The following is a 23,436-nucleotide window of genomic DNA, read 5'->3' on the forward strand; positions in this document are numbered from 1 at the left end:
GAAGAAGGAGGGGGGAGAACTTTGGAAAACAGTTTTCAAATGTCCTCTAACTTGTGACTGACACAAGAAGTGGTCCCATCTGGTCCTGGCCAGCTGTGGCTCTCCGACCAATGCACCAGGTATTCAGAGTACTGTCTACCCCTGGGGGGTGGGGGTGGGGAGATGGACAGCAGAGCCACAGACCACTGCCTTTCAAGACTGGTATAGCCTGAGATGACAGCCATACCTCCAACACCAGAGGAATAATAAACTCCTTGGTTCACAAGTCTCAAAACTCGGAAGGAGAACATCTTCAACCTTCCGCCTCTGGAGATACAACATATAAATTGTCCCAGGTAAGCATCGTCTTTCTCATGGAATGCACAAGATTTTTTGTGTAGTCAGTCCTGCAGGGTTTCATCTCATAGACTCATGACCCACCCTCCTCCCACTGCTGGGGGACCTCTGAGGGTTGAAACGGCCTGGCCCCAGCTGCTGTTTCTATAATCAGTCCTTTCCCTATTCCTAAGATTCCAGGTCCTGGAGTGACAGTGCCTGAATTTGAATCCTGACCATAGTAAGCTGCTTAACCTCCCCAAGCCTCAGTTTCTTTATCTGTAAATGGGAACAATAATAGTACTTACCAGTGATTTTGTGTGTGTGTGAAGATTGGATGAGGGAATTCATTTAAGGCACTGTGCCTGTCAGAGAGTAAGTACTCAATACCATTCCAGTGTCACTTTGTATCCCCAATTGTGACAGAGACTGTCAGCGTCCCCTACTATGTGTTCTCTCCTTCCTTGGTATGGATTTTTCAGTGCATACCTGAGAACAGAGCATAAAATATGCATAAAATAAAACATGTGCCAACTTTACTTGGGGCTAGATGTGGCCATGTGACTGAATTCTAACCAGAAGGATCAGAATGGAAGGGGAATGTGCAATTTCTGGATTGGGCCCTTAAAGGGAGGGGCAGGCCTGCCCTTTCCTCACCACTGATGATGAAATGGCAGGTTATAGAAGTGAGTCCAGTGTAGACTGCAGACCCAGGGCAACAAAGCAGGTATGGCCCTGCAGCAGGACAGAAGACTGGGCCCCTGACACCTCCAAAGAACGGGTTACATAAAGGAGGTGTAACACCCGCCCCCGGTTCTTAGGGGGTTCTTATACATGCAAGTCCTAAAGATTTTGCTGCTCAAACTGCTGTGCAGGGAGCCTCTGAGAAATGCAGAAGCTCAGACTCTTACCCAGACCAATGGAATCAAGATCTCTATTTTAACAAAATTATATCCAGGGGATGTATAGGCACGCTACAACTTGAGAAGTCTTGTCCTAAAGAGCACTTCTATCAAGAACAAGTCCTCGTCAGGAGCTGGAAAGAGGACGGTGCTGGTGACTGGTGTTTCTACCACCATCGGGTGCTGCCTCCCCCTGGGCTCTCATTTGGGAGGAACTGGGGTTTTGCTGGTGCTTGTGGCTTCTACCAACTTCCATGCCTCCCTTTGACTCCCGCGGCAGCCGTAGGAAGGCAGCAGGATAGTCCCACTTTGGTGGACTGCTTGAAGAGGCAGTGGGGATACATAGCATTCCCTCAGGAGTCTGAGGCTTTGGCACGTCCTTTAACTGCTCTCATGACATACTCAGGCCATAGACACCCTTCCACAAGCCCAGGTGTCTAAACAACCCATTGTGTTGTTTCACCTTCAGGCCTGGTCTGGGTTAGCTGCTCAAAGCTCACTCAACCGTGGGATAACCCGCTCATTTGAGCCTTTCCAGAATGTCCCTGGGAAACTGCCAAACAGCCTGGCATGGAAATTGGCTGGAGTCGTTTGAGGGGAAGACCCGCCCAAAGGGATCACCCAGGTGTTAAGGCAGGCTTTGTGTATACTGTAAAGAAATCTGTGTCTTCAATTTACCGCTGGGAAACTAATTCAGAGTAGCAGCCACATAATTCAGTACTTTCCTGGCTGGAAACCTCTTCGAGGTGTATCTCCAAGGGTTTAACCCAGATCTTTCCTACGACTTAGGCCTGCTGGCTCTTTATCTGGCTTTGGCTGTGGTGGAAACAGCTGGTCACCATCCAGAGGACAATGCTGCATCCTTCATTTTCTTGAAGATGGTGATTAAATCACTCATCATCTCTTCGCCAGGATGTTGTGAAGATTATGTCAACACAGTGCCCAGAGCTCCCTGGAGATAAACGGTGAGCAAACACAGTTTGCTATTAATTTATCATCATGCGAGGCAGAAAGTTTTGGCGAGGTCAGTATTTTCATTCCTGCCTGAGAAGTGGCCGATGCCTATTGAAGAGGACACCTTCCACCCCTCAGTTCTAAGTAACTGCTATTGTTTAGGGGATTACCTGTTTCAGGTTTCCATTTCTGAAGGTGGAAGAAGACCCTGGGACGTGGGTTGGACAATGTTAAGTAGCAATCGCCGCTTGGGCCCTTAGCTTACTGGACACTTAACTTACTCTGACTTGTCACAGCAAACCTGGGGAGATGCGAATCATCCCCATTTGACAGATGAGGAAACTGTAAGGTTAGACTATCCGCCCCGGGCCCAGGCAGCAGGAGATCAGGGCCCCGTTCAATCAGAGAAGATGCACACCTCCTCTCATTCGATCCTCACCAGACACCAAAGAGAAAGGCATCAGCCCCCTTGAAGAGGTGAACAACAGACTCAGATCAGCTCCCCTGTCCCTGGTTCCACGTCTAAACAGCAGACAGCAGCGACGGGCTGGGGCTGGGGCTGGGGCTGGGGCTGGGGCTGGGGCTGGGGCTGGGGCTGGCCTGCCCGCGGGCCGCACTCTCCCACCCAACCACACGCACACGTCTGCTGCTCTGCTGCTCCGTCAGCAAATCAGAAAGAGGTTGTGAAAGCTGCGTTGACATCTGTTATGTAAATCTGCCCCCAAGCTAAGGTTTTCCTTCATTCTTTAGTAATAGAGGTTTTTGATGTGTCTCAGCATCTGTCCTCAGCGTTCCGACTTGTTTCCTCTGTGGGGCTGCCAGTCCTGCGAGGCCCATCCAGCAGGTAATGTAATTAGTCGCCTCCACTCATGTTCAAGGCACGACCGTCCTTACTCACGGTCATTTATTCAGAAGTGAGAAAGCTCGGCCTTAACTATTTGAGGCAGAGTCAACGCGGTGAAGAGTGACATTCAACAGGTCCAGAAAGGTGGGTGCTGGAAAACCCTGTAACATTTGCTGGGGCCTCCGGGCAGATGTGACTTTTCTTTCCAGCCTGGCATTTCAGACAGATTCGCAAGCTGTTACCAACCCAGGCGGCACCCGGCGCCTGCAGCTCCTGACCTTTATTTTTACTGGATCTCTTTTCTTCTTCTGTTGACGGTCACTGTACTCCACCATCTGGGCTAGGACAAGAATCAGATATTTGTGGTCCCTGGGGAAAAAGAACCAGTTTTACTGGAAGAAACTGCTTAGAAGAAAGAAAGAATGTATGAAGTTGAGGAAACTAACATTCCCACCCCTGCTGGTAGCCCTGTAGCCCGCCCCCTTTAGATTTACATTTCAAAGCCCCCAGACTGTTAGGGTACCCCCCCTCCCCCCCCCCCCCCCCCGCCCCTTGGCCTGTCTTACCCTTTATAATTGTTCCTTATCCATTGTAATTTGTTCTAATATCTTAGAACTTAGAATATCTTAAAGTGAGCTCGGTTTGCCTGGAGTATATTTTAACCCAAAACATGAATTGTCATTTGAAAAACACATGTGTGTTCTGGATCTTTGACCCCTTGTCAAAGTGAGTAGAGCTTTTACAGGATAGGACAACTAAAAAAAAAAACAAAGACAAAAACAAAAGGATAGGACAATTAATGTGCAGGCAATATAAGCAGAAGAAACTTCTCATTCACCAGGACTAAAATTAGAGTCAGTGGTGACCAAGAAAGTATGCAGACGGAGCAGTAAGAAGGAGCTCAGAGGAGGCCTGGAAAAAGGTGGGGAGGTTTTAAAATATTGTAAACAGTTATTCTATTATTTACAGAATAAAATTAGCTCAATGACACATGCTAAGTATGGCCTCAATTCTTCCACCAGCCAGAGCTAAAGACACGGTAAATAACACGTGTGCTCACTTGCAGTGAATCAGGACCCGTGCAGTTTGCTTTTGGGAAGATGGCAAGAGGTGGTCAGTTAACTACAGATCCTGAGTTCTGAGTTGCTAGAACTTAGTTGCTTTCCTAATTGTATGAAATTAGATTAATTCTTGGCCTCAGACTTAATTCCCTGTTTATAAATAGAGCCTTCTGCCAACAGTTCACCACCCGCTCTTTGTCACTGGGACTGAGAAGCTACAGAGTGTGGTGGCAAAGGCTCCAGCTACTGGAACTGTCTTGAAGTCAAGTTACTTAACATGGGTGTGTTTTTGCTTTCTCATCTGTGAAATGGGGTTAATGGTGGTATTTACCTCATGTCATTGTGTGGATTCAGTGAGTTAACACATATGAGGCACTTAGGACAATATCTGTCACACTGAATGCTAAATACATTTTAATGGTTTTCATGAATAAAGTTTCTAAAATATTTGGAGGATATGTTCATAAGCAAAAAATACATTTTTTTATTTTAAATATATAAATAATTTTATATATTATAAATAAAGCTTTTCAAACGTAGTGTTATGCTAGAACTGAGAAAATGGACACTGCCCAAGTAGGAACGGATTGTGCCTTTCTCTCTTTTCAAAAGTCAGCAAAGGCAAGTCATTGGGGACTTAATGTCTCACAAGCAGCTTTTCATACGTTCATTAACTTGTTTATTTTGCTCAGCAAATCAGAGTAACCAGACTATGTATTATTAGGAACCCTCTTTGGTTGGTTATGAATGTTTCTAAGTAGTTCTCTAAACTTGGGTCAGACCCAATGACCCATCTGGCCAAAGGCCTGAAGACAGATTTCTGAAGAATAGCTGCAAGGAACTGTATCTTGGGCTAATTTATTGGGTCCTCAATAAGGAATGTTGACTATTTTAGTTGCATAAAGAATAAGGAACGGGTTGCTGATAAAGGGAGGACAAAAAAATGTTTTCTCTCTATCCATCTTAGGTTTGTTGAACTGGCCTTGATAAATTAGACAAACAAAAGACATTAACAAGAGGGAATTAAACAAATGTTTATTAACAAGTGCACCATGCATATACACAGGAGCACCCAGAGATGAGTAACTCAAAAGGATAGATAGAATTAGGTTGGTATAGTATTTTTTTTTAATTCCTATGTAACTAACATACAGTGTTAGATTAGTTTCAGGTGTACAATATAGTGATTCAACAATTCCATACATGACTCAGTGCCCATCATGATATGTGTACTTTTAACGCCCTTCATCTCTTTCACCCATTCCCCCACATACCTCCCATCTGGTAACCACTGGTTTGTTCTCTGTATTTTAGTCTGGTCTTGTTGTTGTTTATTTGTCTCTCTCTCTCTCTCTTTTATAGATTTATTTATTTATTTTAGAGCGAGAGAGAGAGAGAGAGAGAGAGAGAGAAGGGGAAAGGAGCAGAGGGAGAAGGGAAGAATCTCACGCACACTCCCTGCTGAGCAAGGAACCAACTTGGTCTCAATCCCATGAACCTGAGTTCACGACCTGAGCTGAAGCCAAGAGTCAGATGTTCAACCAATGGAGCCACCCAGGCACCCTATCTCTCTTTTTTTAAGTAAGCTATATATACCCAATGTAGGGCTTGAACTCATGCCCCCGAGATCAAGAGTCACATGTTCTACCAAATAAGCCAGCCAGCTGCCCCTTTGTTTATCTCTTTTGTTCATTTGTTTTGTCTCAAATTCCACATAAGGCTGAAATCACATGGTACTTATCTTTCTCTGACTGACTTATTTCACTCAGCATTATACCCTCTAGGTCCAACCATGTTGTTGCAAATGCCAAGATTTCATTCTTTTTTATGGATAATATTCCATTGTATATGTACCACATCTTCTTTTCCATTCATCCACTGATGAACACTTGAGTCGCTTCCATAATTTGGCCATTGTAAATAATGCTGCGGTACAAATAGGGGTGTATATATCTTTTCAAATTTGTGTTTTCATATTCTTTGGGTGAATACCCAGTAGTGGAATTACTGGGTCATATAACTCTATTTCTAATTTTTTGAGAAAACTCCATACTGTTTTTCACAGTGGCTGTACCAGTTTGCATTCCCATCAACAGTGCACAGGGGTTCCTTTGCCCCCCACATCCTCTCCAGTACTTATTATTTCTTGAGTTTTGGATTTTAGCCATTCTGACAGGTAATATCTCATTGTGGTTTTGATTTGCATTTCCCTGATGATGAGTGATATAGAGTATCTTTTCATTTGTCTAATGGCCATCTGTGTGTTGTCTTTGGAGAAATGTCTGCTCATGTCTTCTGCCCACTTTTTAATTATATTATTTGGGTTTCTTGAGTTATATAAGTTCTTTATATATTTTGGATATTAACCCCTTTATCAGATATGTCATTTGCAAACGTCATTTCCCATGTAGTAGGTTGTCTCTTTATTTTGTTGTTTGTATAGCATTTTAACAGAACAATACATTTTTAGTGAAGTGTCAAGGAAACAAAAGGACTTTGAGCTTCTAGGGGTGGCAAATTGTGGGAAGACAAATATTTGGGGAAATGAATGGTAGATAAGGTGTAGTTTTAGGAAGATTGTTTTGTAGATTTCTCTGGTGCTGTCTCTGAACTGATAAGGGTCTAGAGTGTTTCCAGTGATTAACTTCTGTCCTTCCTAGTAGAGGGAAGAGACAGGGCACCTTTGCAAATATAAATTCTACTTTTAGATAGGGGTGGGCAGAGTTTGGGGGTTTTTAAAAATCTGTGTCTTCTCAATTTCCTTCAGCTCAGAATAATCCTTATGCCAAAGTGGCATATTTTGGAATGGCATTTTCTGGTACCCACCCTTCACTGGGCTGATAAGGATTTTGTGTTTCTTTTTCATTAACTTGAAACTTGCACTAAGGCTGGTCATTGGGGCTGAACATGTTCAAAGTTTTCTAATCTATTCAAGAAGATAAAAAATTATCTCTACACTCAGACATAATTGGTTGTTGCTTCCTTCAAAGACTTTTTAAAATACCTGATCCTTGAGGGTGCCTGGGTGGCTCAGTGATGGAGTGTTTGCCAGGTCGTGATCCCGAGGTCATGGGATCAAGTCTTGCATGGGGCTCCTTGCGGGGATCCTGCTTCTCCCTTTCTGCCCATGTCTCTGCCTCTCTCTCTGTATCTCTCACAAATAAATAAATAAAATCTTTAATAAAATAAAATACCTGATCCATGAAATGCCAAATTTACAGAACAGATGACTAAGGGGGTGATCATTCATAAAACACAAAAAATATTTCCTTCTGTTCAGCAGTTAGCTCCTCTGGAACTCAGAAAAAGAAGTGGGTTTTACATAATGTTTAGGAAATTCATCTGTTGCTTATAGCAAAGCACATTTTCGTTTTAAACAGAATGCTCATTTAGAAAGTATTCTGTGTCCAGGCTTGCATTGAGCATCTTTGTCTATTCATCCCTCTGCCAGCCAAAGAAGCGGGAGGGGGAGTGAATGGAGGTCTTGCAAGATAACACAACTCCTACAGTCTTTCCATTGCACTTCTAACTCTGCAGTCCCAGTCCACACTTAGATAAAACGATGATGAGATGTAAAGGGTTATCTGAGAACCTGTGAGATCTCAACCTTACTTGAAGGTTCACCTCAATCTGTTACATTTTTAAAACTAATAAACAGATCATGAGGTATGCAGGGCTTAATCCTTAATTTTATTATGTTGATGATCCATCCACCACCACACCCACTCCGATTTAAAGATCACCTTTAGAATTCGCTTGTACTAACAAAGAAGAGAGGTAAGAATGGAAGAGTGGGCGCAGAATAACTACTCGGATCAGTGCATTCATTTCTTCAAGAAATAATCGAGCTCTTACCCTTTAGGAGCTGGGCATCGGGTAAGTGCTGGGGTAAATCAGATGTACTTGATTTCTATCAAGAACGAGTTCAGTCTATGCTTTATTCTCTGTTCTTGCCCTACCCTCTGCTCCCTGTCTTTTGCCCAAAACCATTCCACGGAGGTGCAATCCCCAGTGAGAGAACAGTCAGAGAACAGGACAAGAATCCCTGGCCAGTGGTCTGGTGAGACTGACACTCCTCATCACCTTCAATGCACACCCCCCATCCTTTTATTCCTCTCTGCCTCCCCCTGCTTTCCTCTGTACCCACATGTTGGCCTTAAAGGACACAGCTTGTACTTGTTAGCTCATTCTTATGTAGTCCTCTAAATGTTCTGGTGTCATTTTTTTCTGATTACAAAAGGAGCACATGTTCATTGTTACATAAAAGTCAAATATTACAGAAGTGCATGTCCTTTGAAAACATATCACTCCATCCCTCCAAACTCTGCAGCCTTTCCTTCTAACTTCAAGTAAAAGACGAAGTCCTTCCACAGCCTACTGATTTGCACACCCCTTCTTTCTCCACGCCCAGGGCCCCCAGTTCTGGCCCTATTTCCCATGTTCCAGCAGTACAGCATTCAGCTTGCCTGCACTTCAGCACCTTTATGCCAGCTGTCGCTTCTGCTGGAATGTTCTGCCCCAGATATCTGCGTGGCTTCTGTCTTAGTCAGTTTGGGCTGCCATAACAAAATACCATAGCCTGGGTGACTTAAACAACAGAAATGTATTTTCTCACCGCTCTGGAGGATTTAAGTGTAAGATCAAAGTTCTAGCCGATTTGGTTTCTAGTGAGAACTCTCTTCCTGGCTTGCAGACAACCGCCTTCTTGCCCTGTCCTCACATAGCCTTTCCTTGGTGCGTGCTCACCACCTCATTTAGCCTCGGTGACTTCCTGAGAGGCCTCATCTGCAAACACAGCTACAGTGGGGGATACGGCTTCACTATATGACTTGGGGACAACACAAACCTCAATCTAGAGCAACTTCCTGCTTCTGCTCTCGTTTACACATCGCCTTATCAGAGAGGCCTTCTCTGGCCTCTGCTTAAAAGCACAGATTTATTATTTCTCATAATTCTGTGGGTCATCTGGGTTCACTGGGGTTCTAACAGCTGCAATCATCTGACTGAACCCAAGGGTGTGCCATTGCCTTACCTGCCTGATGGAACCTCACTGCTGCTGTTCCAGGGCCTCTCTCTTCAGGGAAATCTCATTGTTTTAGAATCTAGTTCAGCATGAATGTTGGACTGAGGTCAAGAATGGAAGCTTCAGGGCTCCTCAGGGCCTGGGTTCCTGATGAACAAGTCAGGGACAGCATGGCCCATTGCATGAGGAGGTAGACACGTAACTGTGTGATTGGTTAGGTGCCATGACTGTCGCAGCCTGCCGCATGATCCAATGAGAAGTTGCCACTCCACTCTTACTTTTTTTCATAGTCATTATCCCTGGTGAACAAATGACAAATCTGACACAAAGAGAGAGATTTGCCTCTTTTTATTCACTGCTGTATCCCTATCACCTTAGAATGGAAACTGACTAATGGAGGTTGCTTAATAAGCATTTGTTAAGTCACTGAAAACATTAATTTGAAAATGTTTTCCACACCCTTCATCTTTAACAGCTTTAGAACTGTGGACACACTTCTACTGTTAAAAAGCACTTTCCCATACAAACATTTAATTTTACTTTTCACCACAGCCTCATGAAGAAGGAGTGTAAGTATCATCGTTCCTACTTTATAGATGGGGGGAGAGAGGCCTAGGCGATGGAGAGTGGCTTGCCCAACGTCACATGGTGGATAAGAAGAGAGCTTCTGACTTCCCATGCCTGGCTTTCCACCAGCCATCATGCAACCTTTTGGGTGCAATTAAGAAATGAACCCTCTGCCTCATGTTTTCCCTCCCCAAGGCTTTGCACTTGAGGAGCTCTGTAGGGGAAATAGTTTTGGTTACCCAGTTGGCTACAGACTGTGAGGTCTACAGGCCAAAAGAAGCATTATCTCTTTGAAATCTCCCTATGGAGGCCAAAACCTAAAGATCTCAGTGACCCAGAGCCATCAAGACACCAAAAGGTAAGGGTGGCCAGACCTATCTCTGTGGACCTTGCCCTGGATTGCACTGCACTGTTTGTGTAAAGTTAAACTTTAAATCTGCGTATCTCACCAGTGGTTGCCAGGTTGTTCTGGTCTGGACAAACCTTGGTTTAGCCTATAGGGTACAGAAAACAATCACCTTTCAAGCTGTAAGCTGCTATTCCATCCAGAGAAGGGTTGGTTAATGAGTACATCTTCACATCAAGGGGAAATCACACCAGATGGAGAAAGTCCTCAACTCTGTACGTTCAAGATATTTTGTGGTGCTTTTAGGGGGTACAGAGGAAGGCTCATCTTCTTTAAGAAAGTCCTTCGAGAGATAGTTTGCTACTGTAGCTGGAAGCAAGTTAAAAGTTAAAGTAAAAACAGTAATTTTTAAAAGAGGAAGTTTTCTTCTTTCTGCCTTCTTCTTTCTCTTGCCTTGTGATGCTGTTTCTAATTTGCTACTTAATGTCATTCTAAGGAAAAATCACGATTTTGGATTATCATAAAATTTACCATCTTTACATTATGCAGTGTCCTTTTTTTAAAGTTGAAGTCTAGCTTAGTTTCAAATGTACAATATAGTGGCTTGACAACTCTATATGTCACACTATGCCCACCACTAGTGTAGTTGCCACCTGGCCCCATACAACACTACTATAATACCACTGACTGCCTTCCCTACGCTGTACCTCTCATCCCTGTGACTTATTCATTCCATAACTTGAAGCCTACATCTCCCACTCCCCTTCACCCATTTAGCCCACTCCCTTCACTGTACATTTTAAATACCAATATAAGAATATTATTAAACTTATATGCAGAAGAGTGAAATTACACAATTTGTATTTCGTAGTTCAGACATGCACGCAGCTTTGGTTCTTACCAGAACAGTAGAAGTGCCAGACAAAACTAACTCGTCTCTTTTCATTTCAACAGATGATACATATACATTCTATCAACACTCTACCTTTGGTTTACTGATGAGTAAGAAAGGACTTGAAAAGAGGAGGAACTTTGGGTTTTCATCTTTCCCTTTCTATGTTATCATATTTTACATATGTAGTTGGTTAATACAGGGAAGTAACATTAATAAGAAAGGATATGATAGGATTCTTTAGTCATTTATTAAATAACATTATTTACATTTAGAGTCCCATTTCTTTCTTTCTGCATTCAAATCAAGTTCTGGTTTAACTGGAAAGTAAGTCTTCTCAGGACTCTGAGTGCACAGCCCCCTCTGTTATAGACAGAGCTCACTCACCTTGTCCTTGCCTTGAGTATTACTGAACTCTCAGGCATCATGGGAATCCGTGGTAATTCTGTGCTCATGGGACATCAAGAATGTCACATGCAAATGGAACAGCAAGGAAGAGTACACACTCATACCTATCTCCTCTACTCACACACATGCTCCCTGGTCCCACCAATGTGTAAGATCCAAGTTCAAAGATAAAATTATTGGGACGCCTATGTGGCTCAGCTGTTGAGCATCTGCTTTCGGCTCAGGGCATGATTCTGGGGTCCAGGATCGAGTCCCACATCCGGCTCCTTGCGGGGAGCCTGCTTCTCCCTCTGCCTATGTCTCTGCCCTCCCCCCCCCCGCCGCCCGCTCTCTGTGTCTCTTATGAACAAATAAATAAAATCTTCAAAAAAAAAAGATAAAATTATTAAAAATCTCAGAAGGCAATAGCAGAGCATTAAACCAGGTATGGTATGACTGTACATTTCTTACATTCTTTTTTTTTTAAGACTTTTGTTTTTGTTTTTGTTTTTTAAAGATTTATTTATTTATTCATGAGAGACACAGATTGAGAGGAGAGGCAGAGACACAGGCAGAGGGAGAAGCAGGCTCCCCCCAGGTAGCCTGACGCAGGACTCAATCCCGGATCCGGGGATCACAACCTGAGCCAAAGGCAGCCACCCAACCACTGAGCCACCCAGGCATCCCTAAGACTTTGTTTTTAAGTAACCTCTATACTCAATATGGGGCCTGAACTTACAACCACAAGATGAAGAGGTACATGCTCTTTTTTTTTTTTTAAGATTTTATTTATTCATTCATGAGAGACACAGAGAGAGAGAGAGAGAGGCAGAGACACAGGCAGAGGGAGAAGCAGGCTCCGTGCAGGGAGCCCGATGCGGGACTCAATCCCAGGACCCCAGAATCACACCCTGGGCTGAAGGCTCCGCTAAACCACTGAGCCACCTGGGCTGCTTGGCTGCTCGTTGTATTCTTTTTTTTTTTTTTTTTTTTATGGAAGTTACTATTTTTTATTGACTACAGTTGACACACAACGTTACATCACATTCAGGTGTACAATATAAAAATTCAAGAAGTTTATACGTTATGCTATGCTTATCCCAAGTGTGACTACCATCTGTCACCAAACATTAAAAGTCATTATTTATTTAGTTTTGGGACTATGTGCCAGGTGTCATTGCCAGTCCTCTACAATCACACTTTATTCTTCCAAGAACTACATTTGGTAAATCATAATATCTTCATTTTACAGATTAAAAAAAAAAAAAAACCAGAATAGCGGTTCATCACCAAACTATGTCACTCCAAAAAAAAGCAACAAGGTCATTTATTTCCAAATCATACTTGCTTCATTAGAGTAAGCTTTCCATCATCAGCAGGGATCAGATTTGGCTTTATGTTAGATCTTTTATCTTTTTTTTTTTTAATTTTTTATTGGTGTTCAATTTACTAACATACAGAATAACCCCCAGTGCCCGTCACCCATTCACTCCCACCCCCCCGCCCTCCTCCCCTTCTACCACCCCTAGTTCGTTTCCCAGAGTTAGCAGTCTTTACGTTCTGTCTCCCTTTCTGATATTTCCCACACATTTCTTCTCCCTTTCCCTATATTCCCTTTCACTATTATTTATATTCCCCAAATGAATGGAGGTTCCTCAAAGAGTTAAAAATAGACCTGCCCTACGACCCAGCAATTGCACTATTGGGGATTTACCCCAAAGATACAGATGCAGTGAAACGCCGGGACACCTGCACCCCGATGTTTATAGCAGCAATGTCCACAATAGCCAAACTGTGGAAGGAGCCTCGGTGTCCAAGGAAAGATGAGTGGATAAAGAAGCTGTGGTCTATGTATACAATGGAATATTACTCAACCATTAGAAACGACAAACACCCACCATTTGCTTCAACGTGGATGGAACTGGAGGGTATTATGCTGAGTGAAGTAAGTCAGTCGGAGAAGGACAAACATTATATGCTCGTTGTATTCTTAAACCAGGCCTTCCTTGCTCCTTGCTCTTCACAGCAGGGAGAGGGATGGTTTCCTTGAGGAGCTGTAAGCATACCCTTCCAACCGTGCTCTCCATTGTTCTCCATCTTTGGCCAGGAGAGTGTTAAGTTTGTTTACAGAGTTATCCATCCTGAAAGAGATCAGGAAAAGGAACCATTCTTTTCTTAATTCATTCAGTACATAGGTATTGATTGCCTACTGTTTGCAAGGCACAAATCCCTGATGTTTAATTATCCAATTTGACTCTCAATAGAAATGGAGTTAACAACTGATCATGAGGAAGTCTCCATAAAGTCTCAATAGTATGGGCTTTGGGAAGCTTTTACATTGGTGAACACTTCACCTATTGGCAGGATGAAGCCTTAGTACCCTCTCCAACCTTATCCTTATGTATATCTTCATCTGGCTGTTCATGTGTATCCTTTATCAGGTCTTTTAATAAACTGGTAAAAGTATGTATTTCCTTGAGTTCTGTAAGCTGTTCTAGCAAATAATCAAATCAATGGGGGTGGAGGTCATGGGAACCTCTGATTTTAGCCACATCAAACAGAAGTTGTGGGTAACCTGGTGACCTACTACTTAAAACTGGCATTGAAATGGGAGCTCAGACTCATGGGACTGAGCCCTTCACCTGATCTGATGCCATCTCCAAGTAAATGTCAGAATTGAGTTAATTTGTGGGACACCCAGCTGGTGTCACAGAATTGCATGATGTGAGAGGGAAAAAAAAAACCTAACCCCCTGCACATCTGGTATCAAAGGCATCATGAGCATGGTAGTCATGTGGTGATATGAGAAGAAAGGAGAAACATGGGACTGAGTTTTTTCTTTATACCATGTTGTTAACATACTTTTTCCTTCTTTATTGCTACTAATTGGTGATATAGTCCTGGCAGCACAATAGGAAATATAAAGCTTTCATTTTCAATGTTCTACAAGCTCTAGAAGTCGAGAAATAGTAATAATAGCATAATTTATATCACGTTGGAGAGCCTGCCATGATTTTCTCTTACTTACCTTTGTGGTGCTATCTGCTGTAGTCCTTTGCAATCCATTTCATTTACTACCATGTCATCTTCCAAGGCCAGCCATCCTTCTCTCCTTCCTTCCTGCCGCTTTCCTTCTTCCTTCCTTTAATTCCATTAGGGTACTGCAAGTGGTTTGTATCAAAACAATTGATTCAATTGAAAATTTTTCTAGCTGATAATTATGTCAGAAAAAAACGGCTAAACACAAATCAAAAACTTGTTCTGTTTCACCATCTCTTTGATCATTAAGATTAAAATTGTATTTGAATATTCATTTATCTATCCGAAAGGTATTGATGAGATAGGCTAGGTGGGAAAAGAGTAGTGGACAACATTAACATGGCCCCTGCTTTCACAGAGCTTACACTCTAGTGGGGGAAAAACCAATAAAGATATTAGCTAATAAATAAGATATTTTCATCAAAAGGTAACTGCTAGGGCGCTGGGGTGGCTTAGTCAGTTAAGAGTCTGAATCGGCTTTGGCTCAGGTAATGATCTCAGTGTCATGGGATCTGACCACATTGGGTTCTGTGCTCAGCAGGGAGTCTGATTGGGGTTCTTTCTCCCTGTCCCTCTGCTCCTCCCTGCCCCACTCTCTCTCTAAAATAAATAAATAAATCTTTAATAAAATAGAGTTAACTGCCAAAAAAAAATACAAATACATGTAAAAGAGAGTGATTTAGGAAGCTAATTTGGCTTGAGGGTCAGCTAAGCCTTTCAGAGAAGATAACAATTGCATTGAGACCTAAACTAGATCTCAAACTATAATTTGCCTATGCATCTAGTGGTGATCTCGTACAAGTGCAGATTATAATTTAGTAGGTGAGGATTGTGTCTGAGATTCTACATCTCTTATAAGGTTCCCAGTGATCCCTATGGTGCTATTCCATGGAGTCCTCGTAGGGTAGAAAGGACAATAGGAAGAATCTAAAGAGACACTAGAAAGAGAAACAACAATTGAGAGGTGCTGAGGTGAGAAAAAGTTTGATGTTTGGGTTAGAGAAATACTGTTTAATAGAGGCAGGGAGTGATGAGTAAGGGGTGAGGAATATGCAAGAAGGTCAAAGCAGTAGGTCAAAGAGTACAGGGCCTTCTAGGCCAGAAGGTTCCATTTTATTTTAGTGTGATGGAAGACATGGAAGATGTCAAGGGGGCGAAGAGTAATGATATAGGAAAGACGTTAGGGTTTGCAGCTGATGGCCAAGAAAGATTTCTTGAGACACCTTTGATGCAAAAAGGTGGTTTTATTAAAGCCTGGGGATGGGACCTATGGACAGAAAGAGCTGCAGTGAGGTAATGAGAAGGGGTTCATTATAGACTTTCAAGTTGGGAGGAGGTTAGGGATAGCATGTTTTTGAGGGATTTTGGAAGCAAGGTTTCCAGGACCTTGAGGAGGTTAGCTAGTAAGGGAAAGGTCATTTATTACTATCCAATAAACCCTTAGTCATGAAACCCTTAGGATGTGTATCAGTGGGTCGGTCATATGCTTGTGGATGGTTGCCAACATGTATCTTGGAGGGCAGAGATAAAGGAAGTTTCCAAAGTAGTTTTTTTTTTTAAGATTTTTAAAAATTTATTTATTTATGATAGACACAGAAAGGCAGAGACACAAGCAGAGAGAAAAGCAGGCTCGAAGCAGGGAGCCCAATGTGGGACTTGACTGCAGGATCACTCCCTGGGCCAAAGGCAGGCACTCAACCACTGAGCCACCCAGGCATCCCTCCAAAGGAATTTTTATTTGTTAAAGTAGGATTCTGGGGGTTGGGCTAAGATTACCTTTTGCCCTTAGCAAAGTTTCAACATTGAGGCAACTGAATCCTTAGAGGGATGGCACCCTGCCTGTTTCAAGGACTTGTCAATGGGCTGTAGGTAGTAAGGAAGCTTAATTTTTCTTCTGCCTTTGTGTCCCACATCAAGTAATATGATCAGATTTAAGCTCTTGAAGATCAACCTGACAACTATGGGAGTAATGAATTTTAGGGGAGGAAGAGTGGAAGGAGAAGAGGTTTTAGGAAACCAGAGTGGTACTCCTTGTGTGAGATGTTGGTGGCTTGGACCAGGACAGCAGCAACGGACATCAGGAGCAACAGACAGCTCGGATGGTGATCCAGTGGCAGAGCCAACAGGACAAGTATGTGGTTCAGACATAAGGGAGGTGGGAAAGGGAATTAAGGATGACAACTGAATTTATGTTTTGATCAGTAAGTAGCAGGTGACACCGTGTCCCAAGATGTAAAACCAAAGCAAAAACAAAAACACCAAAACTTGAATTTTCATAAATAGAAAAGGGAAAATTATCTAGAATGACTCTTACTTCTAAAGCCTCCATGTGCATGTTTACTGGTGCAAATTTCATTTAGAATCTGACATCGGACATTGGAATCAAGATGGAAGGGCAAATGCATCTGAGAATTCCTTCCTCCCTTCCTCTCTCCCTCCCTCCCTCTTTCCTTCCTTCCTCCTTTCCTCCTTCCTTCCTTCCTCCTATCCTCTTTCCTTCTTCCTTTCTTTTTTCCTTCCTTCCTTCTATCCTCTTTCTTTCTTCCTTTCTTCCTTTATCCCTTCCTTCCTCCCTTCCTCTCTCCTTCCCTCCCTCCCTCCCTCCTTCTCTCTCCCTCTTTCTTTTTTCTTCCCCCCTCCTTCTCTCTTTCCTTCCTTCTTTCCTTCCTCTCTCTCTTCTTTCTTTCCTTCCTTAGCCCCTCAGGAGGCTCTCTCTCTCACAAAGCCACTCTCTCCTCCCTCTCACAAAGGAAGAAAAGAAAGATCATCAGTGACAAAATAGTTGCAGAAGCAACATGAAGAGCCAGTTTCACTCTCAGGAGAGAACACTGCCTCTCTTCCTCACCGTTTCCAGCGCTCTACCTGTTTAGGACACTTCTCTAGTAACAAACTGTAGAAATGATGCTTGAGAGTATAGTCTTGCATCTGAGAATTTAGAATCATTCGGTAATGTATTATCAAAAAAAAGAGGGAGAGAAGCAGCAGCTACCCAGACAAGTGATGGAAGTTCTCTGGCAAACAATGTTTTGTATTATAATGTAAGTTAAATAGATTCTTTTGCCTAAGCCTGGACTTTTCAAATGGAAGTTGATTTCTTAGAACTGGGATGGATGGAAAGTTAGGGTATTTCTAAAGACCCACCAGTAAAATAGCATGTTTTACCCTCAGAGATTGCTCCCTTTTGTATTCCCATGAATAATTTCTGTCATTTGAAAGAATTTAAGAAAAAGTTATGTTTTCTTTTTCCAGTTGAGCTTCTTTTAACATATTTTTCTGATACCATTAATATACTCATATTTCCTGCTGGAAGAATGGTTAAGATTGAATTATTGTTCATATCTTTCTTTTTTTCCTTTTAAAGTTATTTTTCCTTGAAGAAGTTTCTTTGTCACTGTCAAGGTTAAGTGAAGTCGCTACTGAAGGAAAGAGCAGGAGTTTGGAATGCTTTTCCATAAACCCCAGGGACCTATCCCATGAGAATCCCCTGTAGGGCTCAGGGTTTTTAGGATAAATCATTTTGGAAAAATGTTTTCTTCCTTTGCTGCTAGGTTGACAAGGCAAAAGAAATAATACTTTTTTGTGTCAACCTTTGTTCCAGCACAATTTCTCAAAGCAGGTAATAGAAACCATGGGACTTTCTACCTGAATGGCACAAAATTGCATTTTTACCACCCAATGCCGCACATAGCAGATACTCAGTAGATGTTACTGTTAATTGAATTACATTGAATTCCAAGAATCTTCTAGAAATCTTAGATTGGTTCCTTTCATCTTGCAGATAGTGAGCTGGAAATGGAGGGGGACAAGTTGAGAGTCTAGCCCCTAGGCAAAAAGACACATGTTGGTTAGGAATCTCACAATTTCCTTTGAAATTGAAGATGTCAGTTTCTTAAGGATGCTTTATAGATCCAGGCCCTGAACCCACAAACATTCCCTTTGCGATTATCTTGCTACTTCTACAGGCGAACTTTTAAGTTTTTATTTACGGCTGTGGCAGGATAAACAGAGATCCTCCCCGCCCCCGGTTCCATCTGGGGAGAGATTTGGGGATCAAGAAATTCTATAATAGGAAGTAAACAAACATCCTCAACTAACAAGGGGCCTTTGTAATGAAATAAATCCAGGAAGGAAACAAACAGGACTTTAGCCCGCTAATGCCAAAGCTTCCATCATAGGGCCAGGTGAAAAACATGTTAATGGTTGAAAAATATTTGGCTCCTCTGTTACGGGCCTGCATTATCTTTGGAAGATGAGTAATAGGGACCCTGGAGAGACAGTCGTCCTTGGGTGAATCAGGATGACACTTGCTGCGGCCTGCAGCCTTCACCGCCTGAGAGGGAGAGGCCTGGAAGGTTCGCCCTGTGTTGGGCGCCAGGCCCAGCCCCGTCCTGCGTGGAGCTAGCGGCAGGCTGGGCAGAGGAGTCTCTCCTCAACATCCAGCTGAACCCCAAGGCATTAATTTTGCACTGAAGAGACAGCAGCCAAAGAGAGAGCGAGAGAGAGAGAGAGAGAGAGAGCAGCCCCTGGGACCACTTTGTCTTGTGAGGAATGGCGCAGTTTTCTGTGGCAAAGGGGTGGGAGGTGTTACCTGGGAAGCTTAGAGAGAGGATGTGAGGAGGACCACGGAGGCTTGGGCACCAGTGGAGAGCGATGCAGCATCGCTGTGTAGCCCCTGAGGCCTGAGGGGAGCCCTGGTCCTGTCTGCTCACCTCCACGGCTCCCACGGGGTCAGAGCGAGCAGGTAACCCAGCGGGTATCACTACTGTTCTCCTACTAGAGTGACTTCGAAACGCTCACCTGGCTTCTTTGGGGCTCCTTCGTCGGTGTTCAGGGGGTGTTTAGGCTCAGGATACTGGGTGTGGATGTGTTTAGGAAACATGACCGACTTCCTGAGCACTTGGTGGGCCTGGGTAGAGGTGGGTCTCAGAGGGACACAGTCCAGGCTTTCCCCCACAACTAGGATAAAGGGGAGTTTCCAAGTCAACAGATGACCCCTGCAAAGAATTATGTGAGACAAGACGCCTACTTTGGCTTGATATCTGCCCGCCCCCCTCAATGTTAGCAAAGTCCATGCACTTCATAGCAGGGTAGGAAGGGGTTTCTGAAACAGCTAGTTCACACATCTCATGGTGACTCCAGGTGCTGGGCACGTTTCGGCACTGAGTATTCCTTCTGTAAATGCTGATTCAATGCCTTTAGATGGCAGAGTCTCAGCTTAGTTCTGGGGAAATTAATTCTCTTTGGTTTCTGACCTTAAAGATTTCATAATCTACGGAGGAAGACAACATGAAGAGAGAATTTATTTCAACTCCATTAGATTGAAGAGGAGACTGTGAAATGCGTCCAGTTAGTTCACCTAAGAGACCAGAAGGACCTGAACAGACGCAGTGGCAAGAAAGATGAAGTAGGAGAGGAAGGCTGAGTTCTGAGAGACATTCTGAAGAAATTTCAAATGGCTCCCATGGGCAATAGATTACAAGGGGAAAGAGGGCAGGGTGTAGGGGAAGAAGCCTGTGGCCTCCTATTACATAGTTCTCACCTCATTTATTTAGAAAACCTAAAGTGGAAGTCTAAACCTCAATATCACCAAAGTGAGAGGAAAAAATGAGAGCTCCTCTGCCTTGCTTCTGTCATTTATTGCTCTGCGTGATTAGACTTGATTGAATGGACAGTTGAGCTGTATTAAATTTGAGGGCATTTCAGTGTGAGTTCCAAGGTAACCCCAGAGCGGAATTCACTTGCAGGAAGGGTCAGAGCTGCACCTGGATGTCAGTCCCTAGACACTGTCACAACCAAAGAAGACTCAGTATCACTAGGGTCGGTCCAGGCAGCTTTGGTTGTGGCATTGGGGCCTTGGTATCCTGTGTCATGAACGAGGGTGTTGTTTTGCCTTTTTGGACAAGTGTATGTGTGTGTTGGAGACTTTGTAAGTTCTGGCAGTCCTAGAAAGGGTGGGGTGGAGGACTCACCCCAGGGAAGGGAAGGGAACAAAGAACATGGACAGTGTAACTTGTCCAACACCAACAGCAGATACCCTGTTTTCCTCCTGCAAAAATGAAACAAATGTCAAGATGAGGAAGATATGTCCAGTAGGACAGTGATGTATGGGCTCCGGAATCAGACTGGATGAATCCCTACTAGCCCTGGGGCCCTGGGCTGGTTACCCAAGCTGTCTGAACTCGTAGCTAAAACCTGGCACATAGTAAGTGCTTAGTAAATATTAGCTTCTACTATTCTAAGTTACTCAGAGCAGGAAAGGGAAATCAGAACTATTTTTCTAAACCTGAACAGGAAGCTAAGAAAAAGTACTTTCAAAACAGGACTAGAATATAAGTCCAAAAGCACACTCCACAAAAGAAAAAATAGTGAAATTGGACGTCATCAAAGTTAAAAACTTTATGCTTCAAAGGACACCATCAACAAACTGAAATGACACCTCACATCATGGGAGAAAAGTTTTGCAAACATACATATCATAAGAGGTATATATATCTAAAATCTGTAAACAACCCTTATAATTTGATGACAAAAATCATATAGCCTAATTTTTAAGAATGGGCAGCAGACTGAATGGACATTTCTTCTTCTTTTTTTAAAGTTTTAGGTATTTAACTAATCTCTACACCCAACACGGGGCTCGAACTCATGACCCCAAGATCAAAAGTCATGCTCCTCCAATTGAGCCAGCCAGGTGCCCCAAAGGGACCTTTCTTTAAAGAGGATATGCCGACAACAGATAAGCACATAAGGGTGCTTGGTGTCTTTAGCAACCAGAGAAATGCAAACTACAACTACAAGGAGATACTATGCACACACTAGGATGGCTATCATGAAAATGACAAATAGTAAGTGTTGGCAAGGATATTAAGAAATGGAAACACCACAGGCTGCTTGTAGAAACGTAAAATGGTGCAGCCAGTTTGGAAAGCATTCTGGCAGTTTCTGAAAAAGTTAAACATAGAGTTACCATATGACCCATATGAGTAGAGCATTCCTACATCTAGGCACATACCCAAGAGGAATGAAAATGTATGTCCGCACAGACACCTGCACGTGGACGTTCATAGCTATCATTTTGCAATAAAAAGAAATGAAACACTGATAAATACTGCAACATGGATGAGCCTTGAAAACAGTATGCTTAGTGAAGGAAGCCGAATACGAAAAGACCATATTTTGTAGAGCTCTATTTATGTGAAATGTGCAGAATAGGCAGATCTATAGAGAAAGAAAATAGATTAGTGGTTGCCAGGGGTTGGGTCTGTTTGAGGAGGAATGAAGGATGAATGATGATGAATATGGAGTTTCTTATGGGGAGATGAAAATGTTCTAAAACTGATTGTTGTGATGGTCGCATAACTGAATATACCAAAATCCACTGATCTATACACTAAATTGGTGACTTCTATGTGTGAATCATATCTTAATAAAACTGAAAAAAAAAGCGCTAGTACTAGGAGAAGGCCGCATTAGTATGTTAAGAATATTCCTTGTTAGGGGCACCTGCCGGCTCAGTGGGTGGAGCTTGCAACTCGATCTTGGCCTCGTGAGTTCAAGCCCCATGTTGGGTGTGGAGCCTACTTAAAAAACAAAAATTAAAAAAAATACACCAATGGGATGCCTGGATGGCTCAGCGGTTGAGCGTCTGCCTTTGGCTCGGGGCATCATCCTGGGGTACCGGGATCGAGTCCCCCGCCGGGCTCCCTGCATGGAGGCTGCTTCTCCCTCTGCCTGTGTCTCTGCCTCTCTCTGTCTCTTATGAATAAATAAATAAAATCTTTTTAAAAAATACACAAAAGAAAAGAATATTCCTGGTTATATATCCCATACAGACTGTGTATTTCAGATTAATAGATCACTATCATATGAAAAATTTCTAGCGCTGTGCAAAAGATTTCCCTTCACGGTCCTGGGTGGTCTACCTTTTCATTAAGGACCCAGAAAAGGTCACATGTGCTGAATGTCTTGCCCTTGTTCTTCTAGATCCACTCTCTGCCGTCCACCCTGCTCTGCGGAGGCTGCCTCGTGTGAACTCTGCCATGGGGCTCCCATGGCCATCGTGGGTCCGGCAGGAGACCAACCACACAGGAGGCAGGAGAAGGGAGGAGCCTGGGGATGTTAACTCAAACCCTGCCAAGCAGGAGTGGCACAAAGCAGGAACTAAGGACACCTGGACTAAGAACGATGGGACGACTCTAACAAGAGGATGTTTAATACAAGGTTCAGGCGAAGACGTGGTGACTACAACATTAGGTGCAGTTTTGATTATTGTCAACTCACTATGAATCAAGAGGTGACAAAATGCACACCCCCCCCAAATAAAATTCCAGCCTTCTAAAGCCCCAGGTAGAGGAATGCATTCTGTTCCTTTGTGGTCAGACCGCTCCTGGAGTACTGTTTTCAGCTTTAGGTGATACGTGAAAAACCAGCTGCAGTTGTTAATGTGTCTATTTTAATATCAGCCCATCTCTTAGGTTCGGTCGGGGATGAATACATGCTATGAAATTAGGTAATTGCTTAGTAGACATGGGGCTGATTCTTTTAAAAAAATATTTTATTTATTTATTCATGAGAGACACAAGAGAGGCAGAGACAGAGGCAGAGAGAAGCAGGCTCTATGCAGGGAGCCGGATGTGGGACTCGATCCCGGGATCCTGGGATCATGCCCTGGGCCAAAGGCAGATGCTCAACCGCTGAGCTACCCAGGCGTCCCCATGATTCTAAAATAACCTTTTCCTTCCAATTTTTAAGAAATTGTTTTTGAACCAAACTCTCACTTCTATTAAATTCTTTCCCAGGAATCTTCTGGAATTTTTATACAAAGAGACGTAATAATTTACCCCACTGAAGATTAATAGACCTTAATCAAACCCAGACCTATGTACACATTTTAGTTGCAAGCCAAGCACATGTGGAAGAGCTATCTAATCAATAAATTTGATCAGAAATAATTTCTCATAGGCCTAGTTTTATATGTATGGTGAAATTCAAATTGAGGTCAAAGAATGTCAGAATGTTCATGCAAGAAGTGGTTTTGATATCATTTACCCAAACCTCTACTGTTGTACGTAGGGAGACTGAGATCCTGGTTTTCATCTGACTTCTG

General features: G+C 43.1%; 1 long non-coding RNA gene and 1 other non-coding gene across 2 annotated transcripts; one reads left to right on the forward strand and one right to left on the reverse strand.

The window, feature by feature from the left end:
- Positions 1-793: 793 nt before the first annotated feature.
- LOC144318425 (uncharacterized) lies at positions 794-22,672 on the forward strand. Its single transcript, XR_013384320.1, has 2 exons — positions 794-2,182; positions 22,314-22,672. It is a non-coding gene; the product is annotated as an uncharacterized LOC144318425 (long non-coding RNA).
- On the reverse strand, positions 17,047-17,251 carry LOC144319845 (small nucleolar RNA U3). Its single transcript, XR_013385553.1, has one exon. It is a non-coding gene; the product is annotated as a small nucleolar RNA U3 (small nucleolar RNA).
- Positions 22,673-23,436: the final 764 nt, after the last annotated feature.

The sequence above is a fragment of the Canis aureus genome, chromosome 8 (genome assembly GCF_053574225.1).
Source record: "Canis aureus isolate CA01 chromosome 8, VMU_Caureus_v.1.0, whole genome shotgun sequence".
NCBI lineage: Eukaryota > Metazoa > Chordata > Mammalia > Carnivora > Canidae > Canis > Canis aureus.